The 18796-nt window shown below is 40.9% G+C and overlaps 1 pseudogene; it reads left to right on the top strand.

The window, feature by feature from the left end:
* Positions 1-7682: 7682 nt before the first annotated feature.
* On the top strand, positions 7683-18084 carry LOC147621082 (actin-3 pseudogene; annotated as a pseudogene).
* The last annotated feature ends 712 nt before the right edge of the window (positions 18085-18796 follow it).

Raw genomic sequence — 18796 nt, 5'->3', positions numbered from 1 at the left:
TATCTCTCGGGTTGGGAGACATAAGTCCATAGTCCCATGAAAAAAAAACATGAGTCAACACACATAAGCTTAGAGATGTGAGCCACCGTGATTCAACGCGTGAGCTTAGAAACATGAGTTGTAAGCCTAGATACATCCTTTGTGAGTGATTATATTACCGAGTATTATGGGCTAGGAACTATAGAAACGGCCCCTGAGTTGACAGGTGGTGAGCGTTCTAGTTGCCAATGATGCCAAAGATACTCTGATGAAGGAATGATGGGAAATTAAGAATCAATTGGATAAATTGGAAGATGGTGATCAGTGATACTATGGTTTTATTAAAGGATTGTTTTAAAACTGGTTGAATCTGTGAAAAGGCAATTTCATATTGGGTGTGTAAGTGGTGTGACTAGTTTTATTTTTGCATGAACTTCTAGCTAGGGGGCCTTGGAACTCTTTTCCTTGGTACCCGGGACAAACCTAACCAAATTCTTAACTGGATCCCATCACTACAGTGGTTGGGCGGTTGGCTAACCCATGGGACTAGATGGGGTTAATGGATCCGTAAATCGAGACTCAAATTCTGTTATTACGATAGATAAAGTAAATCTCGGACAGTAATTGTTCTATGGATAGGAATCAACGGCTGTGCCTCTTGAATGGGAAAAAAAGCGTTGATCCCAATGATCCAAGTGCAAGTTTCTTCCTTGATCTGATCAAGTATCTTGAAGATGCAATTGGATCAGCTTGATCAGAAATGATCTTGACTACGTTAGAGTAAAAAGTTTTCCTGGTGGAATCACCCGTGCTTTCCGGTAAAGGAAGTTTTTCCGGGTTCGGTTTTGGAACAACCGACGGATTAGTCTCTTATCCGGATATCCGTGGGTGAGGCCCGAATGTGGGGCCCCTGTCCCGCACGAGAAGTGCTCCTTTCGCCAGTATCCTGAATCCGTTGCTCGGTGGGAACAGGGATCTCATAGTCATCTTGTACCTTTGGGCTCCATCAATGGAGATTTGACCTTCCATGGTCAAGTTCATGGCTAACTTGAGGCCATCCTCTTGGTGAGAGGTTAAACACACTTAGGCTATTTGTGCATCTTCTCTTGCTACATGCACTTATAGATTTTCTCTATTGTATATTCATGTGATGAGCCATTTGATAACTAATCTCATGATTAATGGATACTAGATTCTTGCTTTGATGTGTTTGATTCAATATTTCACTCTAGATTCATTTCATTTGGTATCAGAGCCTTGATTTTGATCCATTATCAAGGTTTTGGGCATGAGATTAGTCATTTTCTTGATAATTTTCTGAATTTTCTCTTGATTTCTTAGAGTTTTGGCTTAATTTTGCTTAATTTCTACTTAATCTTTGGAGATTAGTGGAGGGGAGGCATCATTTCATGTGATTTCATGGAGATTTAGCTCAATTGGACCTAATTTGGGCACCTTGGATCAATTATTTGGGGCGGGGTATAAAAATTGAAAAGAATTTGAATTAATCACCTGTTAATCTCTCTATTAATCATGTTTATCTTTTGTGCTTCTTTTCCAAGCTTTCTATAGCCATTACTTCTTTCCCCCGTTTTGCTCCCATTTGCTAGGGCTTTTGTTGATCTTGAGAAGAGGAACACATAGAGTACCAATTTACATGCATTTTTCTGGAAATTTTTGAAAATTTCTTTCCCTTTTCTCCAAACCCTAATCTCTCTCATATAGCTCACCATTGTCCATCTTCACTCACTCTAAATGGCTGCAAGTGTATTCCCTTTTCTCCAAACCCTAATCTCTCTCATATAGCTCACTCTAAATGGCTGCAAGTGTATTCTATGGCTAATGAGGGCTAGACTTGGAGTTGATTTTGCTTTCTTTTGACCATGAAGCTAGGCGTGGAGCGTCGTTTTTCCCACGCAGCCTCACGGCCATAATCACAAGAAGTAGCTCATAATCATTCCATTCCATTCTCATTTGGTTGTCAGCCATGATGTTTGGCATCTTTTTGGTGGATTTCGGGGAGTTTTTCATTGCTATTGGAGAGGGAGAAGAGGAGGTTTGAGCAGCCCTCAGAAATTGCAAAAATCTTCAAGATTTGGTTCTATTGGAGGCTCTATCAAGCAACAATCCAACTATTGAAGCTTTCGGAATACCATTGGTGAGTTGCTATGGCCATTTTCTCAAGCAATGGTGATTAATCCTCATGCTATGGACAAATTGGGGTTATTCATGAATGGAAACCCTAATTTATAGAAGTTTAACATTCCTACATAACTCATGATCCATTGGAAAGTGATTACATGCTCTTATTGCTCACATCTTTATTTAATCACACCCATTTGGATGTCATGTGGCCATTTGTGAGACAAATGCAAGATTCTTTGATGAATCCATGCATAAATGGATGAAGGAATGCATATGCTTAGATGCATTGATTGAGCCACATGCATGGAGTGGATGTTGGGTAATAATGAGAGAGTTTTGCTATGGACATGATGCGTTTATGCATTGGTATGATGCTATTGAGCATGGGAAGAGCTTGATGTGTGATTGGAATCAATTGGTAATGCTACATTCAAATGCAAGTTGATGCCCTTGAATGCCATTTGATGCCAATTACTCATAAGCAATGCTTATGGGAGTAATACCAGTTGGATATTGATGTTATTGGTATATGGTATTACCTCACTTATGCTTATTGATTGATGTTGGATCTTTGGATAAATGGCAGACATTTGGAGCTATGTGGATAATCATGAGTTCATGCATAATGGTTTATGAGTATATTGTAATGGGCATGAGTCATGCCACATCCTTGTAAGTGATCCACCTCATTTTCATATTCAAGCTATATGCACCTCATAGTTGTTTGCACTCACTTCAATTTCTAGAAACTAGATATGTTGGCGAGGGTACCCCGGGTGTTGGCGGAGAGGCTCGGGGGAGGAGCATGGCTTGAATCCACTAGAAACTAGATATGTTGGCGAGGGTACCCCGGGTGTTGGCGGAGAGGCTCGGGGGAGGATCATGGCTTGAATCCACTGTGCCGTGAGTGCCGTGGTAAAGCGGTACGGTGGAGGATTAGGTGTGGAGGTGAAGACTTGGCCTCAACCCGTGCCTTGGTTCAAACTAGGTAGGGGGGTGAGAAGAGCTTGGCCGGGAGATCGGCAAGCTTCAACGCATTACACCAACAATCCTCTTGGTTTATTTACATGGCAATAGCGCCTTAATATGGACATCTCATGGGAATTGATCTTGCATTGGGCTAGATACATACTTTTTAAGCAAACTGACATGGAATACATCATGTACCTTTAGATGGGGAGGCAAAAGAAGTTTGTAGGCTAGATCGCCCAGTTTCTTTATGACAACATATGGCCCACAGTATCTGGGAGAGAGCTTTTTGTACTTCCCTAAGGATAAGGAACTTCTTTTTGGTCGTACTCGAATGAAGACCATATCTGATTCTTCAAACTCTCTCTCAGATCTCTTTTTATCTGCATACTGCTTTTGCCTATCTTGGGCTGCCTTTATATCTTTACGGATTGATTGTATCTACTGGTCCATGTCATCAAGCATTTGTCTAGACATTTCGACTCTGATCAATGGGTCAGACTAAGTCAACGGTGTAAGGCAATCTTGTCCATAATACAAAGCTTTGAAAGGACTCATCCCAATGCTCCGATGATGATAAGAAGCATTATAAGCAAATTCGACCAGATGCAAATGACTTAACCACTTCTTGGGTTCCTTGCTGCAGCATGACCGAAGGATATCTTCAATTACTTGATTCACCCTTTCCCTCTGGCCATCTGTTTCGAGGTGGTAGGCTATGCTGAGATCCAAGAAAGTTCCTACTGCTTCAAAGAATGCAGTCCAGAATTTTGATGTGAATTTGGGATCTTGGTCACTTACTATCCTCCTGGGTAAACCATGCAATCTGAAGATCTTCTTAAGAAAAACTCTGGCAACATCCACTGCAAAGTATGTTTCTTTCACTGGAATCAGATGGGCAACTTTGGTTAGCCTGTCAACTACCACAAAAATGGAGTTGTAACCTGATTGCACTAAAGGTAATCCAGTGACAAAGTCCATACTGATGCATTCCCACTTCATCTGTGGAATGTCTAGAGGCTGTAGTTTCCCTGGCATCTTGACTCTCTCTGCCTTGACTCTTTGGCACATTAAGCATTTTCTTACATGATCAAGTACATCCTTTTTGAGTCCTGGCCAGAAGAAGCTTTTCTTCACAGACATATAGGTTTTTATAAACCCTAGATGTCTATCTATTAGGCTATCATGGGCTTCTCTCAAAATTCTTCCCTTTATTTCTGCATCATTGGGGATACATAGCCGTTATTATAATACATGCATCCTTCATCCAGTTTGTATCCAAAAACTCGACTCATTTCTTGAGGAGTCTTGCTTTCTTACATTAGAAGGGTAGCAATAGGGGCAAAGAATTTGTCCTGCTGCATGATTTTCTCCTTTGCTTCATTGATCAATGGATTTGACACCATTGTAATTGCAAGCAAGGAGGCTTTTTTGCTGAGCGCATCTGCAACCACATTTTCTTTCCTCGGTCAATACTTTATTCCAAAATCAAATTCCTGCAGGGTTTGCATCCATCTCCTTTGACGCATGTTGAGATCCCTTTGGGTGAAGATCCACTTCAAACTTTGATGATCTATCATCAAGGTGAATCTTTGTCCTAAAAGATAATGTCTCCACAACTTTCTGAAGCTTCTCGTCTCCACATTTTGGTTAGAACCTTGGTGTCTCTTTGGAGACAGAAAGTTGGAAGAACTTCCTGGTGTGTGAAATCTCTTGAAGGATGAGGGAGCTGGCTTTGGCGAGACTTTTATGATGAAGGCTTTGGCAAAGTCCTTCGCCATTCTGACAGCTTCTGCCATGGACACTGGCTTGGCATTTTTGACCAGTGTATCCAAGGGTTCGTTCATTCCCCGAATGAACTTGGCCATGAGTTGCTCTTCATCTAGAGGTGGTGAATATTTGAGTAGAAGAGCAAAGGCCTAGTGATATTCCTCGATGGTTTTGCTCCCCTACTTTAGCTCTAAGAATTTGTTCATTTTGGTTTCCAAAAATCCAGGGGGACAAAATATCTTTCTCAAATAGATTTTAAGGTCGGTCCAGGACTGAGTATTTTTGTCCAGATGGTTTGGTGTCACAGTGGTTCCTCCATGCCACCCTGGCTGTTTCCACTATTTTTAGCCTGGCAAGAGCCATTTTGCTCCGCTCATTGTAGCCTGTGACGTCAAAATATTCTTCCACGGCTTCCACCCATTTCTCCACCCAGGTTCTCCCCTTCTCCTTCGAAGGGTTCTGGTGGCTGAGTCCTATGAAGAGCCTTGCGAACATCAGGGTTAAGCTCATCATCTTCAGAGAGAGGGTATGGCTGACGGTGTCTCATAATTTTGCCAAAAACTATATACACCAAATTTTTATTTTGATATTGTCCATGAGATCCTAAGACTTAAGAGGTTCGGAAAACAATTTCTTAAACAAGACAATGATCTTATTGGAGATCTATGACATAAGTCTGATAACATATTTTTCTTTAATAATTCGTCCATAAACAATCACTTATACAACAGGAAATTTTTCTCCAAAAAACATTTCTTTATTTATATAAAAGTTGCAATATGTACAGAGCAGCTCGGCTCCAGAATTCAAAATCTCCTCGGGGACGTATAAGACGACGGTACTGGGCCATATCCATGCCCTGATACAAACGTTCACTTACTGTGATGACAAGGGAGCTATTATCTTCTCCTTAGGAATAAAGCAACTCAGGAGTCTGTAAACTTGGCATGAAAGTCTGAAATTCCGAGGCATTGAATGATATAGAATGACACCACGCACCATTTTTAGCTTTAACAGAATCATTATGCCAATGAGAGGTTCTGCTTAGCATTGCACGCCGGTCGCAAGAGGAGGCGTGAGACTGGGTGAGGTTGGGAATACCAGATAAATAGGGAACTTCCATATATAAAAACAATTTCTTTGATTAAAAATTCTTCATTAAAGAAGCTTACAGAATGAAAATACATTATGAAAAATAAATTTTTTGAGTTTTTATTATCAATTTTTGATAAGAATTTATTTATCCTTATTAGCTTTGAACAACACTCTGATACCAGCTATGGGCTGTGAGGTCCCCGCCCGCCCGCTTCGAGACTCCTACCGGCGGCAGAAGCAGCGTCGACCTCCCGCACGGGGCGGGGGTCTTGCACACTCGGGGCCTCACCTGCGGATGTCTGGGAGAACGAGAGGCTAGCCCGGGGGACAGTCGCTCCGAGGCCTAGCCCCGGAAGACTCCCCTCGCCCGGAAAACACGGGTGATTCTGCCAGGAAGGTGAAAAATCTTTTAACTAGGAGATTACTATAACGAGCCAAGTCTTGACTAAATTAAACTAATCTGACCAAGCCTGAAGTCACATGGTCAGATCAAGAAGAGACTTGCACTTGGTCCATGGAATCACTGCTTTTTCCGAGCACAACTAATGATCCCTTCCCACAGAACAAGATCTTCTCAGGATTTAAACTGATTAATGTAACTAATCGTACCTAGTTGTTTCTCAGGAATCCTCCGATCCAGCCTATCCAGCCCATGGGTTAGCCAACCACCCGACCATTGAATTGGTGGGATTCCTTTATAAAGATTTGATTGGATTTTTGCCCGAGTACTGAGGAAAAGAGTTCCCACGCCCCCTAGCTGGCGATTCATACAAAAATCAAATAGGCACACCACATACACACCCAATATGAAATTACCATTTATAACAGATTTGACTGGCTTTAAGACAATCTTTGAATAAAATCATGATATTTTCGATCATCATTTTCCAAAATTTCAAGTCCATTGTATTACAAAAATGCATCATCTGAACTCTCCGTTGAAGACCAATTGGCCAACCAATGAGATCGAGTATCAAATTTTTGTTCCCAAAAACCTTTCCTTTTTGTCCATCAGATATCTTCCTCGATGTTGTCGTGCCATGGCACATCTATGGTGTGAAACCATGCATATGAGGCCATCAAATGCAAATCCAGATGCATGGGATTAAGTGCCATGACTTGAGTCATTATATGATGCCTAAGTACATATGTTCATATTGTAAATGAGGTTCAATAAGACGAGCTAAGGCTGAGCCAGGTCTCGAAGCCTCTGTACATGAGTGTGGTGTGAATTATGGAGTTTTATGCTTATGGTAGACCTTGTAGTAGGGAACACCCTTCTCAACATGTATGGAAATGTGAGAGCATGTATGATTTAAGGATTGGTTTTCAAGAATGCCCTTTTGAGATATCGTGTCTTGGGATACCATGATTCCTGTTCTTACTCGGAATGAGCAGAACAAGGAGGCTCTGGGTTTGTATGATGAGATGCAAGTTGAAGGCATTAGACCTAACAACATTACATTTGTATGTGCACTTAATGCATGTGCAAGCTTAGCAGCATTAGAGCAAGAGCAGAGAAATTCTAACCCAAAACCTTCGTTTCAGAGTTCGTGGCTTTAAGGTAGGATCTGTGTGCCGTCCCTTCGTTTTGTCAATGGTTACCATTGCAGCAGTGGATGAAGGGCCCTCTTGTTTGACTGACTAAGTCACGTTCCCTTGTCAATGCTAGTCTTCCCTCTTTTGTTCTACAGCAGAAGAGGAGGGGTAGAATCTCATAGCAACTGCCCAAATCCAAGTTATATCGTCAATTCAAGAATGGCAGACTCAGAGGAAGTTCAACCTCTTGTCTGTGACAATGGATTTGGGATGGTCAAGGCTGGGTTTGCTGGAGATGATGCTCCTAGGGCAGTGTTTCCTAGTATTGTGGGCCGTCCTCGGCACACTGGTGTTATGGTGGGTATGGGACAGAAAGATGCATATGTTGGCGATGAGGCCCAATCTAAGCGGGGAATATTGACCTTGAAATATCCTATTGAGCATGGTATCGTAACCAACTGGGATGACATGGAAAAGATTTGGCATCATACATTCTATAATGAGCTTCGAGTTGCTCCTGAAGAGCATCCAGTCTTGCTCACTGAAGCTCCTCTCAATCCAAAAGCTAATTGAGAGAAGATGACTCAAATCATGTTCGATACATTCAATGCACCAGCTATGTATGTTGCTATCCAGGCTGTGCTTTCATTGTATGCCACTGGAAGGACAACAGGTATTGTGCTGGATTCGGGTGATGGTGTTACGCATACCGTTCCTATCTACGAGGGCTATGCTCTGCCACATGTTATCCTTCGTCTGGATCTTGCAGGCCGTGACTTGACTGGATGCAACGTGTGAAGATTGCTGCGCTTAGCAGAGGCAACAGCTGGAGACATATTTGAAGGTGGCGGCTTGCGTGGCATGCGAAAGTTTTTTTTTTTTTTAAAAAGAAATTTCCGAATATTAAGCAGGAAATAAGGAGGCGCAGTATTTCAAACTGGGAAAATGCGATTTTTGGGCTGCAAAAAGGTGAGGTGCCCGATTCTCTTTCGGGAAAGGGATAATAACCAGCAAAACGGTGCATACAAGAGGATATGCAGAAACAAGGGAGAAGAAATAAAACCAGAGTTGAAAATTTACAGAATATTTCATTTTGTGGGAATGACTTCTGTTCAAGCTGTTTGGGGCATCATAGCATAGCGGAGGCTACACTCAAACCCACTCACTTGTCATTCCGTGAATGCGACCCGGTTAGCGCATAGAGGCTATCCCGAATGGGAGAAGAAGAATTAACCACATACTAATGACATAGACTCAATACATACTTAAGCTCAACTTGGCCTCATTCCTACACACCCATTCATTCACAAATCCAAGCAAGAGGAATACAATCACTATGCACTCAAGCAAAGAGAAAGACCTCACTCCACTCCTATCTTCCTACAAGCATGCACACATTCAAGCATCAAGCTTCCATGAAAGCTTCAAATCAATCCATGTACTCAAAAATGAAATACTAAAAGCATGCATAAGAGTAAAATGATTAGAGAAGAGGATGAGAAAAACTCATGACATTGCTAATGATTCAATGAAGAGATTAACCTCATACAATGATGTAGATGGGGTGAGAGAAGAGTCTTCACCTCTATGGAGAAGAGGGAGAGTAGGTCTCTCAAAGGAGCTCTTGCATGAACTAAGCCCAAAGTGTACCTAAGCTCTCAAATGAGCCACCTTTTATACAAAAATTCTAGGACTCCCATAAGTCCCCATGTGGGATTATTATCAAACCCTCTCCCACATTCATCTACAAAGTAGAACTCTTTTCAAGAGCCCTAAGTATCGTTTTTGTTGCATCCTGGTATTGATCTTCATTTGCAAGCAACACTCCCCCCTTCCTATTTTGCGCACGTCCTCGAGCGCGGTAGTAGCAAGAGCTGCAACAAAAACAATTGATACGAGTAAAGTCCTTTATTGATAAAAAGAAAAGAAAAGCAAAATCAGCAATAATAATTACACACGTGAGCATACAAGTGCAAGGCTGATTAAAGTTTTAATGAGTACTAAAAGAGGTGAGTAAAAACTAGTCAAAGTGAGACTTAGGTAGTAGATAATGCTATGCAAAGGCAAGTGTCGTTGTACACCTCCGGTTATGACCGCAGTCTCAATTTCCTATCAGTATGTAAGTTACTCCTAGGTGGCAACCCTACTCCTAAGTATGAGCAAAGGTGATTGGAGCTCTCTCTTGTTGTTTTTGTTTTTGTTTTTTTTTTTTTGATATGTGTGTAGAAGGTGATAAAGATTAGGGTTCTATCCCCATGAGACCCGAGCAATGGCCAAGAGACCTCCGCCAAGAGAATCTAAAGACCGCTAAGTATCTCAAGGGCGACAGACCCTTTTTCTTTCTTTTATGACCTAAGGAGTACCCCTTGAAGATGAGGGCATCGGTCTTGAGGGCCCATAGTGTACCCCCGAGTCCTACCAACGTCAATCAAGGCGACAGATTCCTCAATGGTCTTCTTCTGAAGCTTCTAGACATCAGTGTTCACCCCATGGAAACCAAGGCATCGGCCCCAAGGTGCTGAGACATCCCCAGGTCCTACCAAGCACTTCGCATGGCGGTAGACACTTCATGTCGTAATTCACCTTGTATATAGATATATATCTTTTTAGGGTATATTTTCATAAATTTTTTTATTACTCCTAGCACCTAGCTCATATCTAAGAGATAACTACCACTAGGGATAACTAATATACCTTGAAGACATAAGTACTTGGCATACTCCCTTGGTATATATCCTACACTGTCTTTGGATAGAAATATCTCTTACTAAGTTTTCTAAGACTCTAGAATGTACTCACCACATTTTAACTACTAATCAAAACTCAAACCAGCCAATATTGTGTACATGCAAACCATATATTCGAAAGATAAGAGCACTTAAAGAAATAAAGATTAAGATTTGCATACACCTGTTGTAGTGCCCTGTTGATGTTGTTCGTTTGCCTTGATTAATTGCTGATTTTGTGCAGATTGCTCCTCCTTGATCTTTGTAAGCATAGCATATCTCCCCCCTTCCTAATTTGTGTGCACGATAGGTGGACTGTAGGGGCGTATCTGATGCTCTTCTTAAGCTGAGATCTCTGCACAAAGTTTTATTAACAAACAAAGAAAAAAACAAAAGAATAAAATTTGTTAGTGGTGCCAATCACCAAATATAGCCGAGGGGAAAAAACCCAATGGGAGAAAAGTGCCCTGGCTTGTCGATCTTATTGTGGAGTCACTGAGTTCACTCTTGCGCTGATGGTGGGGATCATCTCAAAAAGAACATAATTCTTTAAAGGCATAAGGAATTACACTATTCAAACATTGATCGACCAAAGAGCTTCATTTGTAGTGTTAATGCCTTATCTTTGGTTTTAGTTGTGTCCTTCTTGGGTGGGAATTTTATCAAATGTTTTGGAATTTGAGCAAGATAAGAGGATTTAGGCATTGAAATACCAGAATCTATGCTCAAATGAGACTCCTTTGGACTTGACTTATGTACACCAGTTGATGGTTGAATCATGTAACAAGGAGAAATCGGGTCAACCGGTGTTTCAATACATGTATTAGGAATATCAACACAAGTGGATTTGTAGGTGCTATCACAGCCACCTTTCCTTTCTTGAAGAGTCTGTGTTGATTTCTTTTGTACCCACTGATATGGAAAATCAAGGGTGGCTTTTGGAATCTTTTGGATACACTCTTTTACCCTTTGCTCAGCATGGCATTTTGGAAGCCAAATTGCTGTTGTACCCTCATAGTAACCTTGTGCTTTAAGAACCCGTTTTGGGACCCATCGAGTAACAATTCGAGATTTAGGCTTGGAAATGATGTGCTTCTTAAGAGGCTTAGCAACTGGACTAGATGTTACCAGTTTGTACGCAGCTTTGGGTAGCCATATTGATAATTCCTTTTTACCTGGCCTTCTTTGAGCAGCAACTAGAGTAGTTGGAACATGCCAGCCATGGCCCTCACTTGAGTACTCATCAATTATCCACATCATTTGTTTTGGAGCTTTAAGAGCAGATTTTGATTGAGGGTTGGGTAAGGTAGAAACATTACCCTTTTGACACGATAAAGCTCGTGGAGTAGCCGAGACTTCCTTAACATGTAATGCTGTTGTGGATGCATTCCTATAGTACAAATCATCTCGAAGGTTATGTGGTTGTACCATTCGTATAGGAACAATATCATATCCATCTGAGTCACAAAATTGAATTGGCTTCGGTAAAGCACATGTCGATAATGTTGCAAGGACATGACTCCATTCTAATGGATCAATTAAATGCTCAGGGAAGGGTTGTGGAATGTATGCCTCATCAGATACACTTCGATTACCCTTAAGTCTCTCAGTGTTGAAATCCCTACAGGAGGCTCCACACATCCATAGATCTTCTCGCCCATCTGACAATGTAATTTTTGAGCCCTCAGATGAAGCAGAATCAAACTCATCTATTGGAGACCTTGTTACATCACGATATGAGTGATTCCTTAGGTTGACCCTTGTGATGACAGAATCATGTCTGAGGTACAAGTAGTTGTATCCCCAATCTTGAATCATTTGAAATTGTCGCATAAATGGTCTACCCAATATCACTTCATAGTTTGGATGCTTTCCAAAATCCACCACTGCAAAGGTATGCTCATATTCAATCCCACATGTGGTGACCAATATGTTCTCAAGCAGCCCAAGGGGATGTTCTAAGCTTCCATCTGCTAGCTGCAAACGCATCCTGGTACTCCTAATAGCTGGTTTGCCCCATTTTTCCCAAATAGACCTTGTTACAATGCCTACTCCTGCGCCACTATCAAGTATTGCAGTTGAAGATACTTTTCGCACTTCTAATGGGAGGGTAGCATTTCCCTGATCGTCTTCACAAAATTTTCCAACTTTGTTGATAGGAACTGGCATTACATGCTTTGTCTCATGGTGTATTGTACACTCATGGGGACCCTTTTGTAGCAATACCTGCTCCGACAAACATGTGGCAATATCATTCCACAACTCAGGTTTAAGCTTTATCAATTCAAGCAAAGGTAAGGTACAAGCCACTGGTGCTGACAAAATAGCCTGCACCATACTCATATCTTTCTCCTTAGTCAACCTTTTATGCATGGAGGGTATCCTCAAGGTTTGAGAACAGTTCTCATATTCTCCCAGATAGGATGGTAAGGTTTTCATTGTATGCTTACTTCTAGGAGAAACCATTGTTTGACCTTCCTCCTGGATGCTTGGGCGTCCAAAATTGTTTTCCGAATCTCTGGTAAAATCCACCTCAGAGAATGGAGGCGAACTAACAGAAGACATGTTCTCATTAATTTTCTCATTTACTGCGGCCCACATGTCATTTGCCATGTCCTCATTAGCATCAATAATTTCATCATTGCATGGGAAGACAAGGCTGGGTGATGGTAGATTTTCGTCTTTCAATGGAGTGTCAATTGGTGTCGATCTTTCGCTTTGAGCTTGTGAAATGAACTCACTTTTCATTTCCCTACTTGATGACACTTCCGGTATAGTTTCTAATGTTGGCTTAAGAGAGGTTGGGCCCCGAGGAATAGGTGGTGGTGGTCCCTCAAGTATCGACTGAGCTTCCCTAATGAGTTGCTGATGTACAGCTAGATTGATCTTCTCCTCACGAGGGTTTGGGTATTCTTGAAGCTTCTTGGGTAGCTCTGATAAGGCTGCAATGCGACTTCTATGAGCATCAATGATGGCCTCTAGAGTCTCATTCACTTTATCCACAAAAACAGAACCCCCAGAACTATCCTCAGTCGTACTAGCCTCATTTTGTTTAACACTAGGCTCAGGTTGAGGTGGATGTTCCTCACGCACTTCCTGGGATGTAAAAGTTTTATCCCTTATGTCTTGTTTAGAGGATTCCTGAGAACTAGAAGTGGATGCACTTTTAGTTTGTTTGTTTCGGTTCTTCTTTCTCCTAGTGGTTTTTTTTCTACTGGACTGTAGGGTCTTGTCCACTAGATTTGTCTTTGCGTCCCTAGTTCGAGGTGTCTCATCAGTTTGTATTTCAGCGTTTCGTGTCTGTGATCGAGTCATGACTCTAAGTGGCACGACATCCTCATTCTCAGATGAAGGTGGTGATGGAATTGCCCCTACAAGGTTAAGTGAAACCTTTGGTTGAGAGTTGCCCTCCTCATGTGGTTTCAACAGACAATCCTTCGGGAAGTGTTCGACACAACACCCCAGACAATATCTTTCTATTGGTGGAAACTGTTGCACTGTTGTATTGGACCTAGATGCTTGCCTTGAGCGATGTGGACAATCACGAGCCCAATGGGGTTCTCCACACTCATAACAGGGGCCCATTGGTTTGGCCTCTACTTTCCTTGGCTGCCATTGACCTGAGGGGCCTGGAGTCCTAGGTTGGTAGCCGCCTAGCAACATTAAAGAGTTTTGTTCCCCTGGTTGAATCTCCACCAGTGCTTGGTTTGGGTATACGGGACTTTCAAAAATATTTTCTTTGGATGAATATGATACATATTCTTCCTCCACATAGCCTGGGTTTACCAAGTCTCTACACATATTTGAATTGTCATAGTCAACAACCCTCACAGGAGCAGTCCCTGGAGCAGGAGGTTGAGCACCAAGAACAGGTCGTGCTTGTTCTTGTGTCATCGGTGGCTTACGTTCAAAATTTGTATATTGTTGATACATTTGTGGAGCCACTCCACCCCTCGGCTGCTCACGTTCCTGTCTCATTCTCGCAGTGCGAGTACAATCCTGTGTGGTATGAGTAAAGTTCCAAGCACAGGCTTGGCACCACTTCCTTGTGGGTTGGTTTGTGACTAGAGGAGAAAAGGTATTACAGTCCTCTGTTTTATGGTCACCGCCACATGCTCCACAAAGATGAGGACCTGTAGGAAGTACACTCCTCATTCTCTGCTGCTGTTGTTGTGGCTGCATGGGTGGACGATAGGTTTGTCCTAATCTCCTTAGCACTAGGTTGGCTATTTGGTCTGGATTTACTAGTGCGCTAGACCCTGAACTTTGATCTTCACCCCATTGATTTCTAGGTTTCACCTCATGGCCAGAACCATCCTGGAACTTGAAGTTATCGGTGAAATCCATAGCATCATGGCAACACTCATTAAAACTTGTATGTTTCTTAGCATAGAGATGTGTATGCAGTGTCGAATTTTTGAGGCCTTTTAAGAAGAGAGAAATTAATCGACTTTGAGCGGGCTTCTCATCTTCTGGGCAACGATTAATGTACTGCTTCATTCTATTTACACAGTCTCTAACACTCTCATTCTCACCTTGCTTGAAAGAGTAGATATGCGCTACTGTGTCATGTTGAATTCCCATCAAGGAAAAAGCAGCAATGAATCTCTCTTCCAAAACTCGTAAAGAAGTTTTGTCAGAAGCCTCTAATGCCTGAAACCAAGCAAGGGCTTTTCCTTCAAGAGTGAGTCCAAACCCTTCTATTTGAGTATGCTTGTCAGCAACTTGCTCAGCTCGAACTGCTTGCCTAAAAGCTGCTACATGATCGTATGGATCTCCCGACCCTTCATATTTCTTTACCAGTTTCTGAAGAGTTGATGGCCTTACTTGTCGTGAATACTCATCGTAGGGCCTACGGCCTCTTACCCTTAGTGGGAATTGTTCCTCTCTTTGGAAAGATGGTCCACATGTTTCCAAAATTGGTGTGGGTACCCTATTACCAGCCTCACCAAACCCCTCTAAAGATCTTGTTACCCTCATTTCAGGAGGTGCACTTATAGGAGGCCGAGTTGGCTCCCTTCTCATCCGATTGTCATAGTGGGAAAGATGTTGTTGTGGTGGTGTGACCTGTGGTCGCACATTTGGTGTAGGACGATATCGTGGTGCTAGAGTTGGGCTACTAGCAGTGGTCCACTTAGATGTTGAAGGTCCCTCTCTAGTGAACTCTCGTAGGGGAGGAGCAACAGTTTCTCCAAGAAAGGCTGTCTCTCCTGGTTTGGCTGTATGTGTTGAGAACACTTCCATGAATAATGGTTGTCCTTTCCACGTGAGTTCCCTAATCTCTTTCCAATCTAACGTTCGATATTCATTGGCCCATTTATCAATTATTCTGTTCATGTGTCCTGCACACTTCTCAACTACCACTACATAAGCTAGAGGAAGATCCAGCTCTGGCGATTTAGTTGTGGCATAGTATCCCTCTAACGAATCCTTATAGACCTCTTGAAGTGGTTCATCCTGTAAGACCTTTGTCACAGGAATTTGTCGTACAAACTCCCATTGACTTTCAGCCCCCTGATCCAATTTGCTCTTGCCTTTCCTATCCTTGTCCAAATTTAGATCTACAAGAAGTAAATCATCTCTGGTGGATGGCTTTGAGGATTGGGCATTGGATGGTCCAGGCATGTCCGGCTCGATGAGCCAATCATCTCTAGACTCCCTTGCTCTGGAAAGTTGTGATATGTCTAAAAACTCTGTTTTAGAGAGCTCCCCTAATTTGTCTACCTTTTCTAGATGGTAGGTGACTTCATAGCGAACACCATCTCCACCCATGTACATGTTACCCTGGTCATTGACTAGAGGTGCTCTATCAAGTTCTGAGAATATGTCTGCGATCTTAACAAGGTACCTTTGTTGTGGGTCCCTAAAGATCTCAGCTCCTTGAGCATTAGTGTAGACATATTGGAGTCGCACATTGAATGTTAACCCCATGGTATCGGCTTCAAATGGATTAAAGGATCGTGTGGGTGTTCTATTCGGCGCTCCGGGATGACTAGTTGATGGTCCTAGATTGTCCATGGACAATGAACTAGTTGTTCTGGAAGAAAGGGTATCGGATTGGGATTCAGATAGGGTTTCAGCAATATCTGCCAAGTTTCCTATCGATTGGGTTCCGCTTTCTTGCGTAGGTACTCGAGAAGGTGCCCTAGGCCCTATGGCAGAATCTATCAGACGTCCCGACCTTAAGTGCATAAGGTCAAATTGTTTTGGTTTTTGGGTTTTTATGTGTTTTTGTTTTGTTTTGGTTTTGGTTTTTGTGTTTTGTTTTTTTTTTATATAAATATATATATATATATGTATATATATATATATTTTTTCCTACCTAATCACTAAAGACAACTAAAAAAGAAAATGTGTGGCGTAACTATCTATCCTATTTGTTTATTTTATTTTTATTTTTATTTTTTAATGATTTTATGATTTTATGATTTTTATTTTTTTATTTTAATTTACACAGAAATTATGAATCACACTAAAAAATACTAACTATGCACAAAGTTACAAAAATTAAACAAATGAAGAACTACAAAATATGCAAAAAATAATAGACTCCTAAAAAATCAAAAATTTTCTTTTGTTTGTTTTTTCCTTCTTTTGTTGGTTTTTATTGTTTTTTTCTCTTTTTTTGTTTGTTTGTTTGTTTTTTTTTTGATAAAAATAAATGAATTTCGTGTCAAAAATAAAAAATTATAAAAATACTAATTATGCATGCAGTTACAAAAATTCTAAAAAATGCAAGCTACTTAAATTATGCAAAATTTTGTACACAAATAATGAACAATGGATTCAAAAAAATTGTTTTTTTCTTCTTTTTTTTTTTTTGTTGGTTTTTGTTATATATATATATATATATATATATATATATATATATATATATTTAAAATATATTACAAAAATTTAAAACAATGCAAATGACTCTAAATATGCTAAAAATTACAGAAATGAAAAAATAAAAAATATGCACACACTATGGATTCTTAAAAATAAATAAAAAGAATTTTTTTTTATTTTATTTTTTTTAATTTTTTTTTTAATTTTTTCCTTCTTTCTTCTCTCTATTTTTTTCTTTTTTTAAATTTTTTTACTATTCTTTTTTTTTCTTTTTCTTCTTCTTTTTAAAAAAAATAAATAAATTTTTATTTTATGGTTTTTTTTTCCTTTTTTTCTTTTTCTTTTTATCCCTTTTTTTAATGCCTTTTTCTTTTTCTTTTTCTTTTTGTTTTTTTTTTAAAATAAAAATATTATTTTTTTTGTTTTTTTTTAAATTTAAAAATAAAAAAAACATGATAAAAAAAATAAAAAATAAAAAAAAATAAAAAAATAAAATTCCACTAACCTTATCCTTCGCCTCCGCACCGCTCGGTTGCCGGGTTTCCCGCCGGCTTCACGTGCTGGCCGTCTTCTTCACCTACTGCTGCAGGCGCCCCCACGCTTCCACTGCTGGCAAACAGCCGTCTGCACCAGCTGTCTTCACAACCGTCGCTCCTTCTTCCAACCGCCTTTTGAAGGCCTTCGCTTCCACAACGTCGCCCAAAGCTCCACGCTTGCTTTCGTGGCCTCCACGCCGGTCTTCCACTGCAACGGCCCTTCGTTTGCTTCAGCTGACTCCACCTTTGGCCACGTCAGCTGTGCAGCCTACCTCTACGCCGCCTCCACTCTTTCGCTTCTCTTGCCGGTCGCTCGCCCACAGCCGCCGACAGCCACCACCTCCACTGCAGACGACGGCCACCACCTCCACTGCAGACCGCCTTCTGGTGCCGCCGTCAACAGTGCGCCATACCAGGCCCTCTTCGTCGGCCTCCTACCACAGCTGCAGCTCGCCGCCCGCTGTTTCACTGCCAGCTTGCGCTCTTCCACGTGATTGTATATATATATATATATATATATATATATATATATATATATATATAATTCTCGCCTTCGCTTCGACGCTCTTCAACCAGCCTAAGCCAACCTTTAAAAAAAACGATTATATATATATATATATATATAATTGTTTTGTTTTGTTTTTTTTTTTTAAAAAAAAACCGTCTCTGCTGCTGCAGGCTTTTATCAGCCGCCGATGCAGCGTTTCACTTCAATGTAGAAAATAGAAATACACATCTATATCTATATATATAGATGTAGATGTGTATTTTTTTTAAGGTCGCCTTCTATTTTTTTCGAACCTCCACGGCCTTTCCAATGTAAAATATATATATATATATATATATATATATTTTCTTTGCTACACTTATGGAGATGCTTCCCTACATGATAATCAACCCAACAACAAAACAATATCACTACTTCCTACCTATCTCACGCCAACTTGCAACAAAAATAGAAAGTGCGTAAATTCTAATTAATGGCGGGATTACTCAACCGCAATGGGGTTAAATTTTTTTCTTGCTTCTCATCAAAAACGAAAATACACAAGGCGCCCTTGAGATCACACACTCAATGCCCTTGCAAACTCTACTCTAATCTACCCTAATCCACGATTTTGCAATCAATGGAGCACTTAATAAGAAGTAATGGTTAACACCCTTCACTAACTTAGGTGTGCGTTCCCCGGCAGCGGCGCCATTGTT

This window comes from Cibotium barometz, chromosome 30 (genome assembly GCF_041138505.1).
Source record: "Cibotium barometz isolate CiBa-2024 chromosome 30, ASM4113850v1, whole genome shotgun sequence".
In the NCBI taxonomy this organism is placed as follows: domain Eukaryota; kingdom Viridiplantae; phylum Streptophyta; class Polypodiopsida; order Cyatheales; family Cibotiaceae; genus Cibotium; species Cibotium barometz.
The sequence above is the reverse complement of the archived record's forward strand: the minus strand, read 5'-3'. Positions and strand labels throughout refer to the sequence as shown.